The 23,708-nt window shown below is 42.1% G+C and overlaps 1 protein-coding gene across 1 annotated transcript in view; it reads right to left on the bottom strand.

Moving 5' to 3' along the window:
* LOC144060471 (uncharacterized) overlaps window positions 1-22,845 on the bottom strand; it is a 32,860-nt gene extending 10,015 nt beyond the window's left edge. Inside the window, exons 1-2 of the mRNA XM_077580067.1 lie at window positions 22,744-22,845; window positions 22,609-22,643 (exon numbers count right to left, since the gene is read on the bottom strand). The gene's annotated coding sequence lies outside the window, so the exon portion shown is untranslated. The remainder of the gene's footprint in view (window positions 1-22,608; window positions 22,644-22,743) is intronic.
* Window positions 22,846-23,708: the final 863 nt, after the last annotated feature.

Below are 23,708 nucleotides of genomic sequence, written 5' to 3'. Positions count from 1 at the left end.
GAAAATGTGTTGCTTAATAAAAAAGGAGTGTAAACAGTGCAAGCACAGACTTTCACTTGCACCATGACTGTTTTGATTTTGGATTCCGCACCATCTTCCTCACCGCCTAGCTTTCTGGTCCCAGTTGTTCAAAACTCGGTTATATCTTTAACCACTGGTTAAGTAGATTTATAGATTTATACTCTGTTAACTTTAACTAGCTGTGAACTTGCTGTTAAAGTTAACACACCTAAGGACCGTCGCTAACTTTTAACAATGTGGTTGAGCGCAAGAAAAAGAGAGTTTATCGAGGGCTTGACTTTGACATTGGTGGGAAAGTTACGCACATGCTACGGCTTAACAGTAATACAATGCCAAGAGTCAAAAGAGAAAGAATAAAAATGTGTTTTTTCAAGACGAGTTCTAAAAATGGACAGAGGGGGGCTTGCCTAACATTTAGTGGGAGGTGATTCCAAAGAGAGGCAACTAGGCAACTCGCCGTGTGATGTTTCTTGTTAGCATTCACGTCAATAATCAAACAGACACCGACACTGTGAACAGTGGCTAATTATTTAATTTAATTTAACAATAATATTTTTTAGTATAAGTAAACATTTGTATTTTTCTTTCCATAAATTTACACACAAACGTTAGCCAAAAGAACTATATGACCCCCAAGGCATTGGTGGTTCATTCTGAACGGGAGCAGGATGGATGAGGGAGTCGTTTTCACCGGGAGCGGAACAGGACAGGATTTTTAAAATGTATTTCTTTTTACTACGGTCCGCAACAAAAAAATCTACTACCATGCCACCCTATAAGGCAAGTCTCGGCCTTGCTGCCAAGTTTGCTGCTTCGCGATATATGGAAGAAGATATAAATGTTAATTCCAAGGTGACTTCAGTAAGGTAATAGGGGATGATAGTGTTACGGTGCTATCGCGGAGCGGTGTGGTGTCTGTCGGCGTGTGAGGTGAAGGACCCAAAATGCAGGGAGGCAGGAGAACCACGGCAGGAGTGCGGGTTGAACTGACCTACTTTATTTTACAAAAGCACTAACCAGGGTACTGGTTAGTATTAAATAAACAAAGAACTGAAAGATACAAAACTAAGAAAACAAACAAACAGACAGAGAAAGAAAGAAAGAAAGAAAGAAAGAAAGAAAGAAAGAAAGAAAGAAAGAAAGAAAGAAAGAAAGAAAGAAAGAAAGAAAGAAAGAAAGAAAGAAAGAAAGAAAACTCCGGCGGTGACCGTGACCAGCGGCAATGATCCCACGCCGACTGATCACCACCCGGGAATTAAATACACCCACACTAATTAGGTAACTAGTCACACCTGGGGCCAGGCACAAGTGGCTGAGGGCCCGGATTGGTCAACCCGCATAAGGGCGGGAACCCTCAACAGGGCCCTCAACCAAAGCCAAATCTTCCCAGACATGACAGATAGCAGTCAACAGAAACAATAGTGAAAATGTGTAAAAATAAAATGACAAAAATAAACTAATATGATTTCATTAAACACATAAATTAGTTCAATGATATGAGATATGCTATATCATGTGATATATTGGGCTTCTCCAGAGAACATGAACGTGCTTACAATGTAGTCACAAAAAAACAATCTAAAGCTGGAACATAAGAACCTGCCCGCCCCTCAGTAAAAATCTTCCTATTATACTTGTTTTAAATGATTACGGCTGGATTGAGTTAACACTATATGGTAATGGTACTAGAAGGAACAGTTCTTTTGCAATTGGGGAAAAACACAGACGTGCATATAGGTTAATTTCTGAATAAAACACTAATGCAAACAAGCATGTTATATAATCACTTATGGTTGTGTAAAAGTTCAGGGTAATAACAACAACCAACTGTGATATAATGTGTGCATTCTTTCCTCTGTGATATTCATTATCATGCCACCCACAGCTGCCAACACCACCAGGCAAAAATACACAAACTGAGAGGAACAGAAGCAAGTCTGAACTAGCTGTGACAGTCAAAAGGGTGGGTTGGGGGAGTAAAATGGAACAGCTGTTTTCTATTTGACTAAATACTCCTTTCCATATAGGTGGACAAAAATAATACAGAGACACAATTAGTGCCACTCATTTAACAAAAATGGGTCTCACTGGGCTAATTACAAGCAATCGATGAATAGAAAGTGTGAATGTGAAGCAGTAGGCAAAGCAAGGTCATGAGCTGTGTTGAGAAAAAGAGGCCATAGGGAGCTTCAAACCGCTATGCTATTTATTTTCATTCCTTCTGATCTTTTCTTGTACATGCACAGCATTTTTGTTTGATATTTCTTTTCTGTGGCAGATGGTTATTTGTGTTGTGTGGACATTCCTGGCTGATGTTTCTAATCAAGAGCATCAAGAGCAACCCCCCCCCCCCATTCAGAGAGGAGGAGTGGATGTGTGTGCGTGTGTGTGTGTGTGTGTGGGGGGGGGGGGGGGGGGGGTGCAGACTGGGCAGTGTTATTAGAGCTGGACCTGTTACTGTTGATATAGTTGAGCAAAATAATTGCATGATGTGCACATCAATTATTGTACACGAGCTGCTGGGACAAAAAACACCACACACACACATTTTGCAGCATCATGACTGATTATTTAATCAATATGTTGTACATAATTGGACTTTAACACTACTATAGTATTTTATATAGCTAACATTTTTACAATAAGTGTCAAAATTTACAATGTACTACTTTGCTTGAAAGGATTAAGTTAACACCCTGCATTCTCGCAATGGAGGAATTGATATTGTGTTTGGGTTTGGCCACGTGTTCCCTGCATTTACTAAATTCAGCAGTCTGGAGATATAGTTCTGCCGACATGAGTGAAAATGAAGTTATTCCCTTTAATGTGTTTATAGGTATCTGCTGTCTTTCTTCAGACTCGTGGCTAATACTTGACCACAAGACAAACAACCCATTGTGGTAACACAAAGCCATATAATTGGCAAATCCTATTGTCAAGTGAGCCAAGGTGAACAGTGGCTTACAGACATGTTAAAGCGGAAGTCAAGTAAAAAAAATTCTTTACAGTAACATGTTCTAGGCGGCCCCACTAGTCTACACAGTATTGTAAGGAATATTTTATGTTTGTGGAATATGAATTCAGCATAAAATCCACCTATTTGTATCCATCTCAGGTGGCCGCCATTTTACCACTTGCTGTCGACTGAAAATGATTTCACAGTGCCTAAGGGCTGAGCTTGCAAATATAACATGATCAAACCCAGAAACAGGTGAGCCATGATTGGTTGTTACCTGAGCCTTTATTAAAACGTAAGTATGTCAATACGTGCACTTGGCAGCAGGACACCCTAGGCCACAGTTCGATGATCGACTTTGTCTTCAATACTCGGGCAAAGAGAGGGGCAGAGCTGTTACCTGGTGGTCACCTGATGGTGTTTTGGCTTTATCGGTGAGGAAGATGCTGGTCCAACCTGGCAGACCCAAACACATTGTGAGGGTCTGTTGGGAATGTCTAGCAGAATCTTCTGTCAAAAGGAGTTTCAACTCCCACCTTTGGCAGAACAGCACCCACTTCCCGAAAGATGTGGGGGACAATGGGTCTGTGTCTGCCGTGACGGAAATCACCTGAACCCGTTAGTGGACAGCAGTGGTCAGGGACGCTGTCAAGCTGAAGAAGGAGTCCTATCGGCCTACCTCGGTACTCTGAAGGCAGCTGATGAGCACCGGCTGCAAGCGGAACACAGATTCTGCAGTCGCTAAGGCAAAAATTCGGGCATAGGAGGAGTTCGGTAACCTTGTCTGCAAGATGAATTCTTGTGGGATTTGTAAGTTCACAAACCCCCGAAAATCCATCTTGTAAAAGCGATCTTTCACCAGTGCTTCGGACCAATCATAATAAAGCAATATTATGTTTGGGGGGCGGGATATGCGGCTGTGACGAAAACAAGAAGCATCAAGGGCGTAGGAAACAAACCTAACATGGACAAATGCATGGAAGCTGCAATTAATTCTGTTCTCGCAGAATTTCACCTAGGTATGCAATACCCTCCATTCATTTAGACGGAAAACTGGAACTAATAATATGCAATCGAAAAATGCAAATATATATATATATATAGTGCCACCTAGAAATGCACTTTTGCAATGTACACTTAGAGGTGGATTTGAACCTGTGACCTTTTTGGTTACTGGACAATGTATTCTACCAAGTGCACGACTGAGCAGTATTAGAGAGCTGGTAATGATGATCAGTTGTGTGTATCGCAGTGGGCGTGGAAAGTGGGACTTAGAAAAAAGTCCAATGTCACTCCCATTAAAAATTCATGGGGAAAAGTAGATATTTAATGTTAAATTGTGTGAATAATGTAATTAAGTAGAATCAGACGATAGATGACCCCGGAAGGCGTGGATTTTTGAAGCAAGCTAAAATTTGAACGGTGTAACTCGGAAGTATTATGTGGGAGTTGTTTCTCGGCAAAAAAGTGAGGAGAATAAAAATCACAATAGCATATGTGGGAATGCTTCAAGTATTCCCACAATAATAATATGTTTGTTTGTGGGACTAACAAACACATTTCTTCTATAGAAGGTCATCCAAGGTCCATATTAGTTATCAATTATTGTCATTTAGAACTATTGGGAGTTGTACAACGTGTGATCTGTGAAATTAATTGGAACTTTAACCCAGCCCAAGCTATTAGGGAAAATTTGACTGCCGTATTGAATCCAGTTCATGTTGTTTACACGACAACTCTTTATTTTGTTTTAATGAAAAAAACTAGAGTTGTCAGGAGACATTGGAAATATGATCTCTTCAACTTCAACGCAATTGGGAAAAATCTCTTATAACGGCTATTAAAGGGACAGCCGGTGAATGCACACAATCACCAGAAGAAATTAATCACATTTTTTTATAACTATTATCGCAACCTATACTCAGAAACTAACAAGCCTAACCCTGAGCATACTGAAGCATTCCTCAGTAGCTTAAATATACCTCAGTTAACTACTGAATAAAAGGATATGTTAGATGCACCACTTACTATAAACGAGCTGTACAGTGCTCTAGATAGTATGCCTAGTTGGAAGAGCACCTGATGGTTATCCGGCTATATTTTTTAAGCACTTTTGGTTAATGCTTGCTCCATTATTCTTAAGAGTAGTAACACAAATTAAAACTAACGGTTACATACGTCCAAAAAAAACCTTCCATCAAGTTACAGTCCGATTTCACTAATTAACACTGATATTAAAATTATCGCTAAGGCTTTCACATCTACACTAGAAACAGTAATCTCGACAATCATTCATAGCGACCAAACAGACTTTATTAAAGGTCGTCACTCTACTAATAATATTAGGAGGCTCTTTAACCTTATTAGCATGTCACAGCGGCATGATAAAAAGGCAGTTATTATATCGTTGGATGCAGAGAAAGCCTTCGATAAAGTTAACTGGTCCTTCCTCTTTGCTGTTTTAAATACATTTGGCTTTGGGAAGTCAATTATTCATGGGCAGCACGGTGGCTGACTTGTTAGCACGTCGGCTGACTGGTTAGCACGTCCGCCTCCCAGTGCTGAGGACGTGAGATCGAGTCCGGGCTTCGGCCTTCCTGGGTGGAGTTTGCATGTTCTCCCCGTGCTTGCGTGGGTTTTCACCGGGTACTCCGGTTTCCTCCCACATTCCAAAGACATGCATGGCAGGTTAATTGAACACTCCAAATTGTCCCTAGGTGTGATTGTGAGTATGGTTGTTTGTCTCTGTGTGCCCTGTGATTGGCTGGCAACCAGTTAAGGGTGTACCCTGCCTACTGCCCGAAGCCAGCTGGGATAGGCTCCAGCACCCCCGCGACCCTTGTGAGGAAAAGCGGTCAAGAAAATGGATGGATGGAAGTCAATTATTCACTGGGTGTCAGCATTATATGATTCTCCTAAATGTACAGTTATTACTAATGGGATTATATCTCAGAGTTTTACTCTACAGAGAGGCACAAAACAGGGATGCCCACTGTCCCCTTTATTATTTACAATATTGAGCCGCTTGCATTAGCTATACGCCAGGAAAGAAGGATTCAAGGAATTCACTCAGGGGTACACAACACAAAATTAATCTGTATGTCGATGATATTTTACTTTATTTAGAAAAACCTGCTATTTCGTTAGGGGAAGTATTTAACTTAATAACTACATTTTCACATTCATCAGATTATTCTATTAACTGGACAAAATCGACACTACTACCTATTACAGTAAATTCATGGAACCTGCAAGCCAGGACCCCCACTACTCATTTCCTATAGGCAATTTAAAATACTTAGGCATAAAAATCACCTAAATTAACTGATTTAATTAATTTAAACTTTACTCCACTTCTGGATAGCACCAATAGGACGAATAGCCACCATTAAAATTAAGGTTTTACCCAAAATAAATAATTTCCCCCCCCAATGATTCTATTTAAACCTACGTCTAACTCAGAGGTGGGCATCGAGGGCCAGAGTCCTGCAGGTTTTGCAGGTTGCCTTTCTCCAACACAGCTGATATATGATCAGCTCATCAGCAAGCTCTGCATAAGTCTGATAATGAGCCTGTTGATTGGAATCAGCTTGCGTTGGAAGTGAGAAACCTCCAAAACCTGCAGGACTACGGCCCTCGAGGACCGAGATTGCCCACCTCTGGTCTAACTGGTTCCAATTGTTGGACTCGGTCGTTACAAAATTTTACTGAAATAAAAAGAAGCAAAGATGAGTCTATCTAGTCTTCAGAAAAGTAAATCCAAAGGAGGTCAAGAGGCACCACATTTTATGCACTACTATATAGCTAACCAGCTACAATATATCAGTCTATAGGTACAACCTAACAGAGATACTAACTGTTGGTTGGAACTAGAACAGAAGGATTGCAACAACCTCAGACTTTTAGATTGACTCTTTATTACAACATCAATTCAGTGACACAATTGTTTTAAAAACCCAATGATTTCCGCCACCCGGACCGCCTGTTGGAAGGCACTAGAAATTACAAAAGCCCAATTGGAGCCCTGCGGGCTTTCTCCTATATGGCATAACCCCGACTTTCAACTTAACAACCAATCGTTTTATTTAGGTGTGTGGGAGCAGAAAGAAATTACACATGTCCACAATATTTTCTCAGATAATATGTTTATATCATATACATCCTTGCTCCAAAAAAACAAAATAAAAAAATGATTTTTTTTACATTATCTGCAAGTTAAAAGTATGATAAACAAACAAATTACAACACTTCGGGGTACACTCCAACCGCCTGTTTTAGCTAAAGATATTACCAAGCTTTCTCCGACAACAAAAAAACTCTCAAAAATATAGAAGTTACTTTCATATACTGATAAAATGTATTTACCCATCTCGAAATTGGAGACAGACTTGTCTATAGCTCCGGAATCTGACTTTTGGATTCAAGTTTGTGAAAACGTATTTAAAATGACATAACACACACATTTAAAACTTATCCAATATAAAATTATTCATAGAACATACATTACTTAATATATGATGAAGAAAATGGGACTCTCAGACTCCGACATTTGTCTCCAGTGTTTACAAAACACTACAGACACTTATTTTCATGCTTTATGGTTATGCACTCCGGTTATGTATTTCTAGACTTAAGTCTTAGAAAAACTTTCCGCTAGCTTGGACTGTAGGATCCGGCAATGAGTAGAACGAGGGCTACGCCGCGACGAGTAGGAAGGCCGCCGCGGTGCGCACGTAAGCCTCGGGCGCGGGCCCTGGTGGAGCCGCCGCGGGTGCTGATCTTGGTAGTAGTAGCAAATATTCAAACGAGAGCTTTATCTCCAAGCTTGTGTTTGCTAGGTGACCTAACAACAACTGACTTACCATGTGAACAATTTCAATCTACACCTGTTACTATCGCTAAAAAAAAAACAATTCTTGTTAACTGGAAAAATAAACAAACTCTGAATATCGACCAATGGCCTAACCTCCTCATAAATCACATTTTAATGGAAAAAAATATCTGCCTCGAATAAAAACCAAATATCAAAATTTATAGAAACATGGTCCACGTATATAGAATCTTTTAATCTAAATTTGGTTACTTAATTCTGCCTATTAGCGAGAGTCACCACATTGCGATAACTTATATTGCTGTTTCTGTGTTTGGCAATTTGTAACTAATGGTTGTGTTTTTATAGTCAGGAACCCAGTTGCTGCCAGCAGGAGCTAGCAGACTACATCAAATGACACCTTACAGTCACCAACTCCTCAAGATTCACTTCCAGTGGGTATTAAGGGTTAATATTCGGAATCACTGCATGCCAGTGGGTTAACTTTATAGGTGCTCTATAGGTGCTGCTCTGCCCCTCTGTTGGCTGGTGGGTGGCGACTGTGTCTTGGCCGTTCCCTGAGTCTCTTGGGGGGTGCTGCGTTAAGTACGTCGCTCCGTGCACAGCGACGCGGTTCGGGCGGGTGGGCCTCCGGGTCGCCCCGTGGTTCCCTCTCCCCTCCCCCTTCCTCCCCCTTGCCGCTTCTCCCTCCTCGCTTCTCCCCACCCATTCTCCGCCTCCTTGTCCCTCCAGCCCCCCCCCCCCCCTCTCTGCTGCCCTGCCACCGCCCTTTGCCCTTCTTGTCGTCGCCTGGTAGGGAAAGGCCCCGCTGGTTGCTCCTCTTAACTCACTGCACTAGTTTTGGACAATACACTTTGTTAATAGACAAATAGGGTACATAACACGTACTTTGGGAGGGTGGGATAGAGTGGAGACACCGTCTTCACCCTACAACTCCCTTCCAATTTTAATTCACCCCACAACTTCATCTATCCTTCCTTCCTTTCCTGTCTTTCCTGTGGTCTCTTGAGGTCTCCCTAATTTGTTGGAATTCAGATGTTTCTAGGGTTAGTGAAAGATTCTGGTTGGTAACCCGGTGGGTAGTAGGTGATGTCTAGTCGGTACTGGATTTCACTTTCATTTCTTTTCTTTGATCCTTCCTCGGGTCTCCTGACAACCTCACGACTCTAGCTGGTTTCTGAAGTATTCGGTATAGGTAAACGGTATGGGATTTTTAATAGGTTTTAGGTGAATTAATGAGTACACACTCACGCGCGCACACACACACCCGCACCTGCACATACTCACGCACATACCCAAAAAAGAAAAAGAGAAAGATTAATGATGATGACGTTGAATCGGGTATGGTTGTTTGTCTCTGTGTGCCCTGCGGTTAAGAAAATGGATGGATGGATGGACGGTACTGAGCTGCCCCCCCCCCAAAAAAAAGGAAATATGATCTCTGCTCAGAAAGGAGGTTAATGCACTCTGTAATATATTGCTGTAATTGTGTGAGTTCTGGCCATGACTCAACATGAGATGAAGTAAAGTGACGTAATAAGGTTCAACTGTATGGAAAAATGGTTGAAGAACTGTCTGTACTTAATTATAGCATTAATTCAAATGAATATGGTCGAGGAATGAACTTGGCTTACTACTGATGTGGGTACAAATAATTACATTATACAGTTCTGGCTAGCGTTGCAGATATTTCGATGTATGATTCATGTCTCTAAGTTACAGTATACCACGGTGTGCCTAGAGTGCTGCTACTTTCAAACACTTTCATTATATATCGACATTTCACCAGCACCATCTGTAACAGTGCTCAGCTTGAATATTTTCTGGAATAGAACAGGGATATTGAACTCTTGAGCAGGAAGTGGCAGTGAGTCAAGACCATCACACTTTGTGGAAGGTCGAAGCTGGCAATGACTGCTTCGAAAACAAGCCCAACCTTTTTGACCTTCCAACTCCCCCGTGTGCAACGTCTTACCTCATTCCTGATACATCTGGGGGCGTTCGCCATTCTCCACTCATAAAAGAGAGGGCTCACAGTGTGAATAACGCCCTAAGTAAGGTCATAAAAAACTTTTTTAAAGTACACTCTCTGATATTGAGATTTAGTGAAATGTTTTTCCTCGTTTGTATGTTTACGTTTTGTATGTTTTAGCCTAGTGGCTCCATCAGACAATTGCTCTTGTGTGATTCTTTTAAATACTTTATAAATGTGTCATCAAGGGCAAATGAAAAGGGTACAAATACATTTTTAATATATATATATATATATATATATATATATATATATATATATATATATATATATATATATATATATATATAACCACTAGTCCTCACAAGGGTCGCGGGGGGCGCTGGAGCCTATCCCAGCTGGCTTCGGGCAGTAGGCGGGGTACACCCTGAACTGGTTGCCAGCCAATCGCAGGGCATACATAGATGAACAACCATCCACACTCACAATTACACCTATGGACAATTTGGACTGTTCAATTAACCTGCGACAAATGTCTTTGGAATGTGGGAGAAAACCGGAGTACCCGGAAAAAACCCATGCAAGCACGGGGAGAACATTCAAACTCCAACCAGAAAGGCCAAAGCCTAGACTTTGCACTGGGAGGCGGATGTGCTAACCAGTCAGTCAACGTGCCGCCTTATAATAATAATAATAATAAAATTATTATTATTATGTCTGCATGCGTGCTAACAGGGAGCCGAGTAATGCCCCACCAGAACAAAACTCCACCACGCACTAGGGGTGGGCATTATGGGCTAAAAAAATAAGATAAAAATCACTATTTTATATATATATATATATAATTTCAAGTATTTATTTGTTTATTTTTACATTATTTGGGCTTCCAGCTTATAAAACCCACGACAATAGTATGTCAAAAAATTTGAATAATGTGTGTGATAATGTAACCATGCATACTTCCCAGTGTTTTGCGAGGGAAAAAAGATGGATGGATGGTATTTTCAAAACAATATGTCAATCTTCCATAGTTGGTTGGATTCCCTTTGCCTTAACCACTGCCTCGATGCACCATGTTATTGCCTGGGGGTCCTGGAAGCCCAGGCTTTATTGAGGCTTGCTGTCAGCTCAGTACAATCAAGAGGATAACAGGGCCACCAGACCCAAAAACAAAGAGACGAGAAGGAGGAAGTGTAGGTTGGGGTCTTGCCACAGTACACAATACCAAACCCAAAAAATTCACTTTGAAAAATGTACATGACTCTCGCACGCCAACATTGACATATTTGTCGCGTATAATAAGCCAGCGTACATATAACATTATTTAAAGTAAGGCCATGGTTGGCTGTTGCAGATAAGACTGGCCATCAATCAAACAATATCACACCACTGATTCTTCATATTTTATGTCTTAGTGATAAACAACTCAACATTAGTATTTTAAAACACAAAATTAGGTTCTATAAAAAATATAATAATAAAAAAGTTTATTTTTAGAGATCCATGCCTCAAATAGAGGGGCACACTCATCTTGGGGAGCGGGCACGGACCCATTTGGCCCATGGCGACGGGTGTGCTGCATGTCAAGGAATGACATTTGTTTGTCTCCGACGTTAGTGGCTAGTAGCTAGTGTTAGCATTAGTGCCTGTCTGGTACGGTGGCCCTGAAGTGCAAAAAAAGGGCTGGCAGTAATGAGTGACAGCTTGCTTTCTTTACTTATTATTTGCTTTTCCAATATGCTGGGCCTAGGCTACTTTGTAATTCACTCTCCATGTTTAAAGAAAGGGATTGTTCCTTAAATTGCACTTTGTCAAAGATAATAGAACGAAAAAAAGATAATAGAACTTTGTCTTCATTTATTTCATAAAACATATTTTCCAATAAACAAAAACATTCAACTCAAAATGTCAAATATTCATGTTTAGATTTTAGGAAAACAACTTAAACCCATTAATACCTTAGTTTATACATGGACCAGGTATAAAATAAGAATGCCTCTTATTGCACTTTAAGTTGTTTTCCTAAATCCTTAACGACCAAATTAGACATTTTGAGTTGATTTTTTAAATTCTTATTATTTAATGGGAAAATCTTATTATTATTTAGAGAGCAAACATTTTTTTATATGAAAAATAAAACGATTTATCTTGTTTTGTTTTCTGATCCAAAAAATGATTCGATATGTGACTCAAATCCGTGATCCAATTCGAATCGTGACTTTTGTGATTCTTTGTTGACACTGTCAGTACTTAATCTCTCCTGTCCTGTTTGTGTGGGCGCTAATCCCCTAAATGGCGGTAAAGTAGGCAGAAGCAGTGGTGAAGAACTGGTGTCGAGACACTATTGGCGAAGAAGAACAGTCAGCAAGTTTTCACTGTCACTCACATACTGAATATCGCGATATAGCATTGAGGAAATTTTTGACAATATATGGAATATCGTAGATCTCGTGTATCAGGATATTAGCGTTATTGTGGGGCACATATTGTCACAGTATTGAATTGTGAGTTACCCGTATCGTCTCACCTCTAATGTAAAACATAAAGCTAACTACTTCGCGGATTTAATATTATTGTGGGTATTGTTCGGAAACTAACCAGAGGAAAACGAGGGAACACTGTACTTAAAAGAATTGCCTGCAAGTTTGCAAACCAGATGTCTACTTAGCAGTTGTCTCACATATAACTTTACAAGGAACCTGGCAATGGCCAGATTGATAATTGTGATTCACACAAGATTCACATTATCAATCTGGAACTTCACTCGACAGATCCGTTCGGGAAAGAGGGACTTGCTGTACAATACTTTGAGCTGATTGGACGATGTGGCATTCTGTGCACGTTTTGACCAATTACTGCAATGTCGTGTTTAGTTTTGTCTTGGAAAAACAAAAACTGAATTAATTGCAGTGCGTCGGAGCTTCTTGGTTTCGATGCCTGAATGGTCCAACCTAAAAAAAAGGTTGGTTGCGAACGTATTGGCGGGAGCAGTACAGGATGTATTCTCTTGGTATTTGTGCACAAATACCACTAGATTTCAGCTTCCTGGCAAGGTTAGTATTCATAATGAAAGAGTAGAACATGAAATAAGTTTATAGGAGTATGAAATATGAAATAATCACCATTATTTGCAATGATGGGGCCCCAAAATAAAACTTTGTGGAGGCTTAGGCTCCTGATTTGGTCCCAAATGATCAGATATGCTCCAGTCACCTAAAACAGACCATAGTATTATAGTAAAAAGGAAAGATGAGCTGTGGAATACAGTAATTGAAGCATGTCATAATTGCAACATTTCTAATGTGATGAAAGTGAGAAGAGCTAAACACACAGCAAGTAGAGTAAATTATACTGTCCGTCACATCCACCCTTTGACAGAGAGCCCAAATTGACAGTAAAGATGCCTTTAGAATAAACACATTCCTTCCTATCTTAGAATGCATGATTGGTGAAATGAAGAAATGGTTCGGCCAACAGTCCTTTTATTATTCACGTGACATGCATAAAACTGCTGGCTACGGGGAATGTAGAAAAGAAAATCTAAACTTGCAGCGTGTGTGTGTGTGTGTGTGTGTGTGTGTGTGTGTGTATATATGTATAAACAGTATGCCTCAGTATCTTGTATGCAGTGTATGGTTGAACGATGGCCAACACGTTTTATTGAGACACAGCTAAACTGCTAGTTCGATTTTACCTTCCTAAATTTCCAGCAGATGAAATGACAGAGACCCGAAATTTGAACACATTTGGTGGATTATTAAAATACATTATGTTCATGATATTTAAAAAAAAAAAAACTGCTTTTACACTTTATACAAATAAGTAAAGTATGTTCAATACAACAAAAACATGCACTTTTGTTATAAAAAAAAAAAACAGGGCCGCCCGTCCCCCGGTGCCCCCATCTCCCCTTCTGCCTCTGGTGTTCCGTCCCTCCACGCGGTGGGGGGTGGCGTGGGGGCGGATGCCCTCTCCACTCCGCTGCCCGGTCCCTCTTCGGCGCCGGTGCCTGGGTGCGGGGGATCCCCGGGATCTGGGGGTCGGGGGCTGCCGGTTGGTGTGGGTGGGGTCGGGGCGGCTTGGTTGGTGGCTGGGTGGGGTGCGTCTGGGGGTTTGGGGGCGGCTGGGGCTGGGTTGGGGTGGATGGGGGGCGGGGGGGTTCCTGGCGGGCCTGCAGTGCCCCGTCCTGCTGCGTTGGGTTGGGGGCGCGGGCCACGTTGGGGTGGGGGGCGCTCCTGCTCCTGGGTTTGCTCTCCGGCCGGTGGCCCCTGCGGGGCCCGGGGGTTGTCCTTTGTTGCTGCCGCGGCCTGGGGGGCCCTGAGGTGTTGCGCTTGCGCTGTCCTGGCGGGGGTCGACGGCTCCCCTCTTTGGTGGAGATTTTCATGCATGCCAGATCCACCACACCAGCATCTATCGAAACTCAGACACAATCTTCCTCAGGTCATTGAATCGGTGGAGGCTGGTGTCTGTGGATCTCACTCTGCTTCGTCTGTCCTTCCTTCCTTTCCTCAGTCTCTCCTTTGGTCTCTTGAGGTCTCCCTGATTTGTTGAAATTTAGATGTCTCGGGTTGGTGAAGGACTCTGGTTGGTGGCCTGGTGGGTGGTGTCTGGTCGGTGCTGGATTTCACTTTCCTTTCTTTTCTTTGGTCTTTCCTCGGGTCTCCTGACGGCCTCACGACTCTGGCTGGAAGTGTTCGGCTTAGGTGAACGGTATGGGATTTTTTAAATAGGTTTTAGCTGAACTAATGAATACACACACACTCGCAAGCACGCACACACGCACATACACATAATCAACCCACATACAAAAAAAATAATACAATTGTTTTTTTTTTAATTAAAAAAAGGAGAGCAATGATGATGACATGTCAAATCGGTAAAATTACCGAATGAACAATACTGAGCTCCAGAAGGAAAAAAAAAAAACGCTCAAAAGTAATTGAATTAAAACATAACGTAAAGTAAAATGATACTTTTCAATATTTTGTTGAGAATCCTTTGCAGGCAATGACTGCCTGAAGTCTATAACCCATCGACATCACTAAACGCTGGGTTTCCTGTTTTTTTTTAGTTATTTTTTTTTTCCTGGAGAGCTCAGTATTGTTCATTCGGTAATTTTACCGATTTGACATGTCATCATCATTGCTCTCTTTTTTTCATTTTAATTTTTTATTTAAAAAAAATATATATATATTGTATGTGGGTGAGTGTGTGCGTGCGTGTGCGTGCGTGTGAGTGTGATTTATTAGTTCACCTAAAACCTATTAAAAAATCCCATACCGTTCACCTAAACTGAACACTTCCAGCCAGAGTCGTAAGGCCGTCAGTAGACCCGAGGAAGGGCCAAAGAAAAGAAAGGAAAGTGAAATCCAGCACCGACCAGACACCACCCACCGGGCCACCAACCAGAGTCCTTCACCAACCCCAGAAAAATCTAAATTCCAACAAATCAGGGGGACCAAAGGAGAGACTGAGGAAAAGGAAGGAAGGACAGACGAAGCAGAGTGAGATCCACAGGCACCAGGCTCTACCGATTCAACAACCTGAGGAAGAAGCAGATTGTGTCTGAGTTTCGATAGATGCTGGTGTGGTGGATCTGGCATGCATGAAAATCTCCACCAAAGAGGGGAGCCGTCGACCCCTGCCAGGACAGAGCAAGCGCAACACCTCAGGGCCCCCCAGGCCACGGCAGCGCCAAAGGACAACCCCCGGGCCCCGCAGGGGAGCAAACCCAGGAGCAGGAGCGTCCCCCACCCCAACACGGCCCGCGCCCCCAACCCAACGCAGCAGGACGGGGCACTGCAGCCCCCCCCCCCCCCCCATCAACCCCCGCCATCCATCCCAACCAAGGCCCCCATACCCCCAGACAACCACCCAGCCACCACCTCAACCAAGCCCCCCCCCCCACCAACCGCCCGATCCCCAATCCCTGGGGACCACCCGTACCCAGGCATCGGAGAGGGGCCAGACAGCGGAGCAGAAAGGGCACCCGCGCCCACCCCACCTCGTGGAGGGACGGAACACTGGGGGCAGAAGGAGAGATGGGGGCACCAGGGGACGGGCGGCACCCCGAACCCCAGGCCCAGGGGGGAAAGGCCCTGGTCGTCACTCCAGCGTTCTTAGTGAAAGCTAACCCTGTTACTGAGTTCGCCAGCTCACCGACTGGCAAGCTCTACCCCTACACCTTGAATGTGACCCAACCCAGTGTAATATACAAGTGTGTGTGTGTGTGGTGCATTAAAATTGGGAGCAAAATTGGGGGGGATGACAAGAAGGAAAAGGGCAGCGGCAGGGCCGCAGAGAGAGGGGGAGAGGAGGAGGAAGGGTGACAAGGGAGAAGGGACAGGGAGGCGGAGGACGGGCGCGGAGAGGTGAGGAGGGAGAGGCAGCAAGTGGGAGGAAGGGGGAGGGGAGAGGGAACCACGGGGCCCCCGGGGGCCCACAGGCCCTGAACCGCGTCGCCAGGCCCGGAGCGACGGACCGCGCCGGAGCGGCACCGACCCGGACACCAGGCAGAGCACCGCAACGCAGCACCCCCCAAGAGACCCAGGGAACAGCCAAGACGCAGCCGCCACCCAGCAGCCAACAGAGGGGCAGAGTCGCCCACCCCCAGCCAGGGGGGGACAGCACCTATAGAATTAACCCACTGGCATGCAGTCAATCCGAATATTAATCCTTAGTGCCCATTGCAGGCAGGTGAATCTTGAGGAGTTGGTGATTAAGGTGTCGTTTGATGTAGTCTGCTCAATCTTGTTGTTAGTAACTGGGTTCCTGACTATAAAAACACAACCATTAGTTACAAATTGCCAAATACAGAAACATCAATGTAAGTTATCGCAATGTGGTGGCTCTCGCTAACAGGCAGAATTAAGTAACCAGATTTAGGTTAAAATATTCTATATACGTAGACCATGTTTCTATAATTTTTGATATTTGGTTTTTATTTGAGGCAGATATTTTTTCCATTAAAATGTGATTTATGAGGAGGTTAGACCATTGGTCGATATTCAGAGTTTGTTTATTTTTCCAGTTAACAAGAATTGTTTTTTTTCCCGATAGTAAGGGCTACAAGTGTAGATTGAAATTGTTTATGTGGTAAGTAAGTTGTTGTTAGGTCACTTAGCAAACACAAGTTTGGAGATAAAGGTATCCTACAGTCCAAGATAGCGGAAAGTTTTTCTAAGACTTTAGTCCAGAAATACATAACCAGAGTGCATAACCATAAAGCATGAAAATAAGTGTCTGTAATGTTTTGTAAACACTGGAGACAAATGTCTGAGAGTCCCATTTTCTTCATCATATATTGAGTAATGGTTTCCTCCTTTGTGATGCTTTGCCAGGCCTTGACTGCAGCTGTCTTCAGCTGTTGTTTGTTTGAGGGTCTTTCTGCCTTAAGTTTTGTCTTGAGCAAGTGAAAGGCATGCTCAATTGGGTTGAGATCTGGTGATTGACTCAGCCATTGCAGAATATTCCACTTCTTTGCTTTAAAAACTTTGGGTTGGGTTGGTTTTGCAGTATTTTGGGATTGTTGTTTGTTTGTACTGCGAAGTGCCATCTAATCAACTTTGCTGCATTTGGCTGAATCTGAGCAAACAGTATATCCCTATACACTTCAGAATTCATCCGGCTGCTTCTGTCTTTTGCCACATCATTAATAAAAACAAGACTCCAAGTGCCATTGAAAGCCATGCATGCCCATGCCATCACACTACCACCACCATGTTTTACAGAAGGTGTGGTGTGCTCTGGATCATGAGCTGTCCCAATTCTTCTCCAAACTTTCTGCTTACCATCATTCTGGTACAGGTTGATCTTAGTCTCATCTGTCCAAAGAATGCCGTTCCAGAACTAGATTGGCCTTCGTCAGGTGTTTTTTTGCAAAGTAAATTCTGGCCTTTCTATTTTTGAGGCTGTCTAATGGTTTGCAACTTGTGGTGAATCCTCTGTATTTACTCTAATTAAGTATTCTCTTGATGATAGACTTGGATACTGATACACCTACTTCCTGGAGAGTGTTCTTCACTTGATTGGATGTTGTGAAGGGATTTTTCTTCACCAAGGAAAGGATTCTGCAATCATCCACCACTGTTGTCTTTGGTGGACGTCCAGACCTCTTTGAGTTCCCAAGCGCATCAGTGCACTCTTTTTTCTCACAGTGTACCAAACTGTTGATTTGGCCACTCCTAACATTTCTGCTAAATCTCTGATGGATTTCTTATTTTTTTCAGCCTCAGGATGGTCTGTTTCACCCCTATTTGAGAGCTCCATTAGCCACATGTTGTGTGTTCACAGGAACAGCTTCCAAATGCAAACGACACACCTGGAATCAACTCCAGACCTTTTAACTGCACAATCTGTGATAGGTTAATGAGGGAAAAGCCCATTCAACCTTGTTTTTTTCTTCAGCCTTCTGAGTCAATTGTCCAATTACTTTTGGTCCCTTGAAAAAGAGACAGCTTTATTATTAGAAAGCTGTAATTCCATATCCTTGCTCCAATTTGGATGTGAATACTCAAATTATAGTCTGCACTTTAAGACTATATTGATTATATGATTGTATCGTGAATATGTGTTCATCAACAGCTAAAATAACAAAACTTGTGTCACTGCCCAAATGTTTTTGGGCCTAACTGTATATACAGTGCTGCTCGAAGGTTTGTGAACCTCTTGAGCAATTTGGACTTTCCAATTGTTTCAACCTGATTTTGTTGTTCAATCTGAAATATAGCAATAATTCATGGTGTCTTTTTGGACAAATTAGCAATTTGATCGGCGCTTGAGGTCATAAATCCCTCAATCCCCTATTGGGACACCACGTTCTGTTTACTTTCACCTTTGGAGAAACACAACAAATAAAATCGAAATCCTCATTTATTTATTCATAATCTGAAGCCACCACATTACATTTTTGTTGTTCTTTGTATCAATAAAATAATTACTAATCCACTCGGACTGAATAAAAATTTTTTTTAGAAAAACATGCATTTATTTACTACGGTGACAAATACAGAATCAAAACACTGGCTACCTAGCTATCATACGGTGAAAAGAAAAGGAATAAAAATTAAGCGAATAAAAATCGGAAAGGAACAATTTAACGAAGAAGAAAGGAAAGGTTTGACTTGCCAAATCTGTGAAATATTTGAAATGGAAGTTGCACCAGCGATATGCCAAATTGGCTATGAGGCGTGCAACTTACTGGAGTGAGTTGAATCGAGCTAGCGGCGGGAAGGTCGATTGATGAAAAAAAAAAGTTGCTCCCAAAGGGTAAGAAAATAAGAAAATAAATATGTTAGATGAGATGCGACGTAGCTCGGGGCTCCCGGCAGATGAGGGGCGGTGCAGCTCGTCTCAAGGTAGATGGCGTTTTCAGGCGAGGTCGAGGGGGGCTTAAGCCGGAGTTGTACTCTCGGCACGTGAGGAGGTCCGCTGCCTACCTGCGTCCCAAGGGAGACCATCCATTGAACGAGCTCACGCTGCGACAGGACGCTTGGAGGATGGAGCAGGTACAGGTTGACGCACGGGGAGTGCGCGCTGCCAGAGTCCAAACTGTGGTCGCTGGGTGACACACAGGGTCACAGAAAAATGTGCCGGCGACTTTGTGCCACCGAGGTGGGACGGAACACAAAAAGAGAAAAAAAAGTGAAAAAGGAAGAGCAGAAAGTCCTTCTGGTAGGTGGTGGGCGCCGGGGTTTGGAGCCTGGCGGCGCGTTTGGTGCTATCATCAAGTCTGAGACACTTAGTTGTTCAGGGAACAGAGAGTCCACATGGTTAAAAACGTGGCATGGCACCGGAGAGTCCTTTTTTCAGTTCTGTGCCAGACGAGGTCAAAAAGGGAAAAAACGTGAAGCAGGAACAAGAGGGCCAGAAGAGCGCTGAACAAGGTTTGCGCCAGCTGTTTTAAAGTCACAAGGGGGTGCGGGCGCCGTCCCTCTTTTGGCTAAACCCAAGTCAGAGACTTTTAAATCTTTCACTGCTAGACGTTTTCAGAAACGGGATGTCGCCAGTGCCAGCCGATTTAAGCATTTTAACTGATCTTTCAAGGTCCACAGAAAATGTTGTGTTTGGACTATGGAAACACACATACTACCAAATGAAAGATTGAACTCTCATCTTTCATCAGAAAAAAAAAGTTTGTTTCTACCTTATTCCGTTCTTCAGTAATCAACAATAGAAAATGGTTAGTTTCACCGAAATGCTTTTTGAAACAAAAAGCGGAGAAAAATAGCTTTTTGTGAAACGATGTTACAAACACCTAAATAGTGCTTTACTTCTGTAAAACGCCATCACCAACAATGAAAAAGTGTTTTTTGGTTGCAAAATACGTTTATTTCCATTCAACAGTGTAACAATTTGACAAAACAATTTCGCAAACTATTTACAAATGTGTCCAACTGTGGTACTATTTACAATTATGTGGATGTTTAAAATACAGTTTTTCTTTTCGTAACGCTCCCATGCGTGCAAGGAGATGCAGCAGGATTTGCACAACAGATTAGTTTCACTTGCGATGGCTCCTTTCGCATGCAGACGTTACACTTTCTTGACGGCCTTTTTTTCCGAGGAATAGCAAGTAGCAGACTGTACCCACTCCTCCGATGAATATGCATTGGACTCGGGGCCGATAAAATACTTTGATGCCATAAACTTGTGGTTCTGGCTGGTGACAAACAAACATTCACATCCTGGTGAGATGGCCTGTGGTTGACTTCAAAAGAGGGTAATCTCTTTTGGATTGTCTCTGGTTTAGGCCCAAAAGGGGGAGAACCAGACAAGGCTCACCCAACCAAGGTTGACTGAACGCACATTTCCAAGAGAAAAAAAATGAAGGTCATTGGACCATAATTGTTACAGAACCATTACATTTTATATGAAATAGCAGTGTAGGTTTATCAATTCAATGCATTGTTCTTTTCTTTTCATCAATTGTGTAATCAAAACTTCATTAAAAAGAGTTTTTGGTCAATTCATGTAGGTGCAAAAGTAAGTGAACCCTGAGCTGCATTGCTTAAAACAAGCAGTAAGTAGGGTCAGGTAGGACGAATTGGTAGCTAAACTAACTGCTGAAACGGACCAATGAAATGAGAGGTTTAGCAAAGAAATTGTGCATCAAAGACTGAAACAGAGACAAAACCACGTCACTTTAGTCTTTCCCAGGTAAACCCATACAGGTCAGTGATGCTGAGAGGAAGGAAAATCTCAGGAGACCTAAGGAAGTCCCTTCTGTGGACAGATGAGTCGAAAATTGTTTGGTCACAACTAAAACAGTCAAGTTTGGTGAAAAGTCAACGCTACATACCAGCAAAAGAACCTTCTCCCTACAGCAGGGTGGTGAGAATGTTAAGTTCTGGGCTGACTTTTCATCCTCAGTACCTGGACAACTCCACATAGTCCAGGGAATCATGAATTCAGAGGAACATTGTAAAATACTGGATCATAACCTGAATCCGTCCTTTGTGAAATTACAGCCTGGTAGACGATGAATCATGCAACATGACAATAATCCAAAGCATTTCAGCAGTACAACCAAGGAATGTCTGAAGAACAACAAGATTCATGTTCTGGATCTGCCCAGTTAAAATCCTGACTTAAATTATTTCAAAATACTGTGGCGGGACCTTAAGCGGACAGTTTATGCTAGACGCCCATCCAACCTCTCTCAATTGACTGCATTTTGCAAGGAATAGTGGCAAAAATCCCCCAAAGTAGATGTGAAAGACTGATAAAATCACTAAATAAAGTGTTTGGATGAAAAGGAGGTGCAATGTCCAAGTAAGTGAGAGGTTAACATATTTTTGCACCCATAAAATCTGAGTTTTTCTTGAATCAACAACTTTTGTTCAAGAATGAATGATAATATTATCATTTATTTTGTTCAAGTCCATTATTTTCAATGTCAGCATTGTAGATTTGGGTATGACAAAACATTTAATAAGGTTATTTAAATATTTTGTACAAAACATCTGACACATTTTTGAGCAGCACTTTTTCTTTCGTTAACAGAGAGGAGCAACAGTTTTGGATGCCCACCCCGGATGAAACTCCACCAGCCGCCACTGGTGGAAGTGCAGAACGGTTCACTAACATATATATTTTCAGAAACAGGTATATAAATAAAGATTCCCTTGGCTATTTTAATTCCACACTTGATGGCTGTGTAGTGGGCAGGCACAACAGAGAACTGTACAATCCCTCTAATAGTAAATATCCTATTTTGTTCTGTAAAATCAAAAAATCAAGTAGTTGTTACATCCTATTAGACTTTTGTCATTATAAAGATTAAATCCACTAACAGGACTCACCTCATTTTTCATTATACTTAACATGTCCACCAACCATCTTTCCTGTTTGGTCAGCATTACATAGATAATTAAATTAAAAATTTTCCAAATGTTTTGACATGCTGTTTCTTTGATGTTAGTTGGAGAGTGAAACCATATATGCACATCCATCTAGGTTACGAGATAACACAAATTTATGAGCAGTAAATGTGTCTACTGCTGCAAGTGTGACAAGAAGTGTGCATTGATGTGGAGCCCATACAAAGACTTCTGAGAGGAGGGGTATTATTATTGAAAGACTCAGGAAGCAAGAGAATAGCTGGCTAAATAGATCAGGAACATAACTGTCACCTTTTCAACACATCTTGACATGCAAAATAGTCTGTATCCGCTCTCTGTCTGTTAGGCACTTTGTGTTGCATTTTTTTTGTATGAGAAGTGCTGTATACATTTTGAAAAGATGTGGATAACACACGATTACCGCCATAACCAGCATTACGATTTATACTCTCACTTAACATTTCAGGAAACAAAATGGTACACTTACTGGTTTGACTCCAGTCCACCTGTTCTCCCCTGCTACTGCAAGGAGTACAGAAGAAAGTTGTGATTGAATTCTATTAAAATAACTGGTTTTACACACATTGGGAAGAATTTGTGCCTTTGCGTAGTGTTATCTCACCTGTGGGTATGTGTTCTCCACAGCATTTGTGTGTGGATATTCGTTATTTGAAGGAAAAACACTCCCAGTTAGTAACCAGTTTAACATATGCTACACACTTGCTAGTTGCTAATGCTATGCAAGCAAAATGGTGCATTCAGGGTACTTTCCCAGCGTCAGAAACTTCAGTTTCCTTCGATGATCACGTTTTAAGGGGAAAATAATGGGCCATTCGTTGTGGCCAATGTTTGAAGGCCACTACTCGGCCGATTATAATCGGTCAGGCTCTACTTTTTTGTTGTGCTGAGTGGTGCATTTGGGTCCAAACTGGTGTTGTGACACAGGTGTGTTCTAACTTCTAATAAATTGCTTATTCCAATAGTTGCACTAAATGTCATTAAAAGCTTCAAAACTTCAAGGTTTAACCCACATAAAAACCAGAGAGCTACCTATAAAGCTAAGAAAACATGGAAAATCAGTTGATGTCATGTGGATGCCTTGCAGAAGGAATAAATAGATAAATAAATCACTGGTGTACTAGTACCAGATGTCGGCACGGCAGACTATGACAAACAACAGCCGTTGACAACAAAACAATTTTGGAATCTGGACGTGAACTAAAGAACAGATGCTTCACTGGAATAAGCAAACCACTCATTAGCAATAAGTATACAGTATAATGGCCAAGGTGGAATGTGGTGGTGGTTGAGGACCCAAGTGCAGGGAGGCAGAGCGAGGAGGCAGAGAAATTGAGTCCAAAAATGTTTAAGTAAATCAAAATGGGGAGGAGAACCAGGAACAGGCGGCAAACAAGAAAACAACAAAGTCCAATAATCCAAAACAAAACAAAACTAAACAAGAGGATGGCAAGACGAGGGGTAACAACAAGACGTGACAACTGTGTGCATCAGACAATGGACTGCAATCTCAAGTGACAATATTTGTCTCATCTCAGGCAATTAATTTGTGTATTTATCATTTATTCA

The sequence above is a fragment of the Vanacampus margaritifer genome, chromosome 11, assembly GCF_051991255.1.
Source record: "Vanacampus margaritifer isolate UIUO_Vmar chromosome 11, RoL_Vmar_1.0, whole genome shotgun sequence".
NCBI lineage: Eukaryota > Metazoa > Chordata > Actinopteri > Syngnathiformes > Syngnathidae > Vanacampus > Vanacampus margaritifer.
This window is presented reverse-complemented; position numbering and strand designations above follow the sequence as displayed.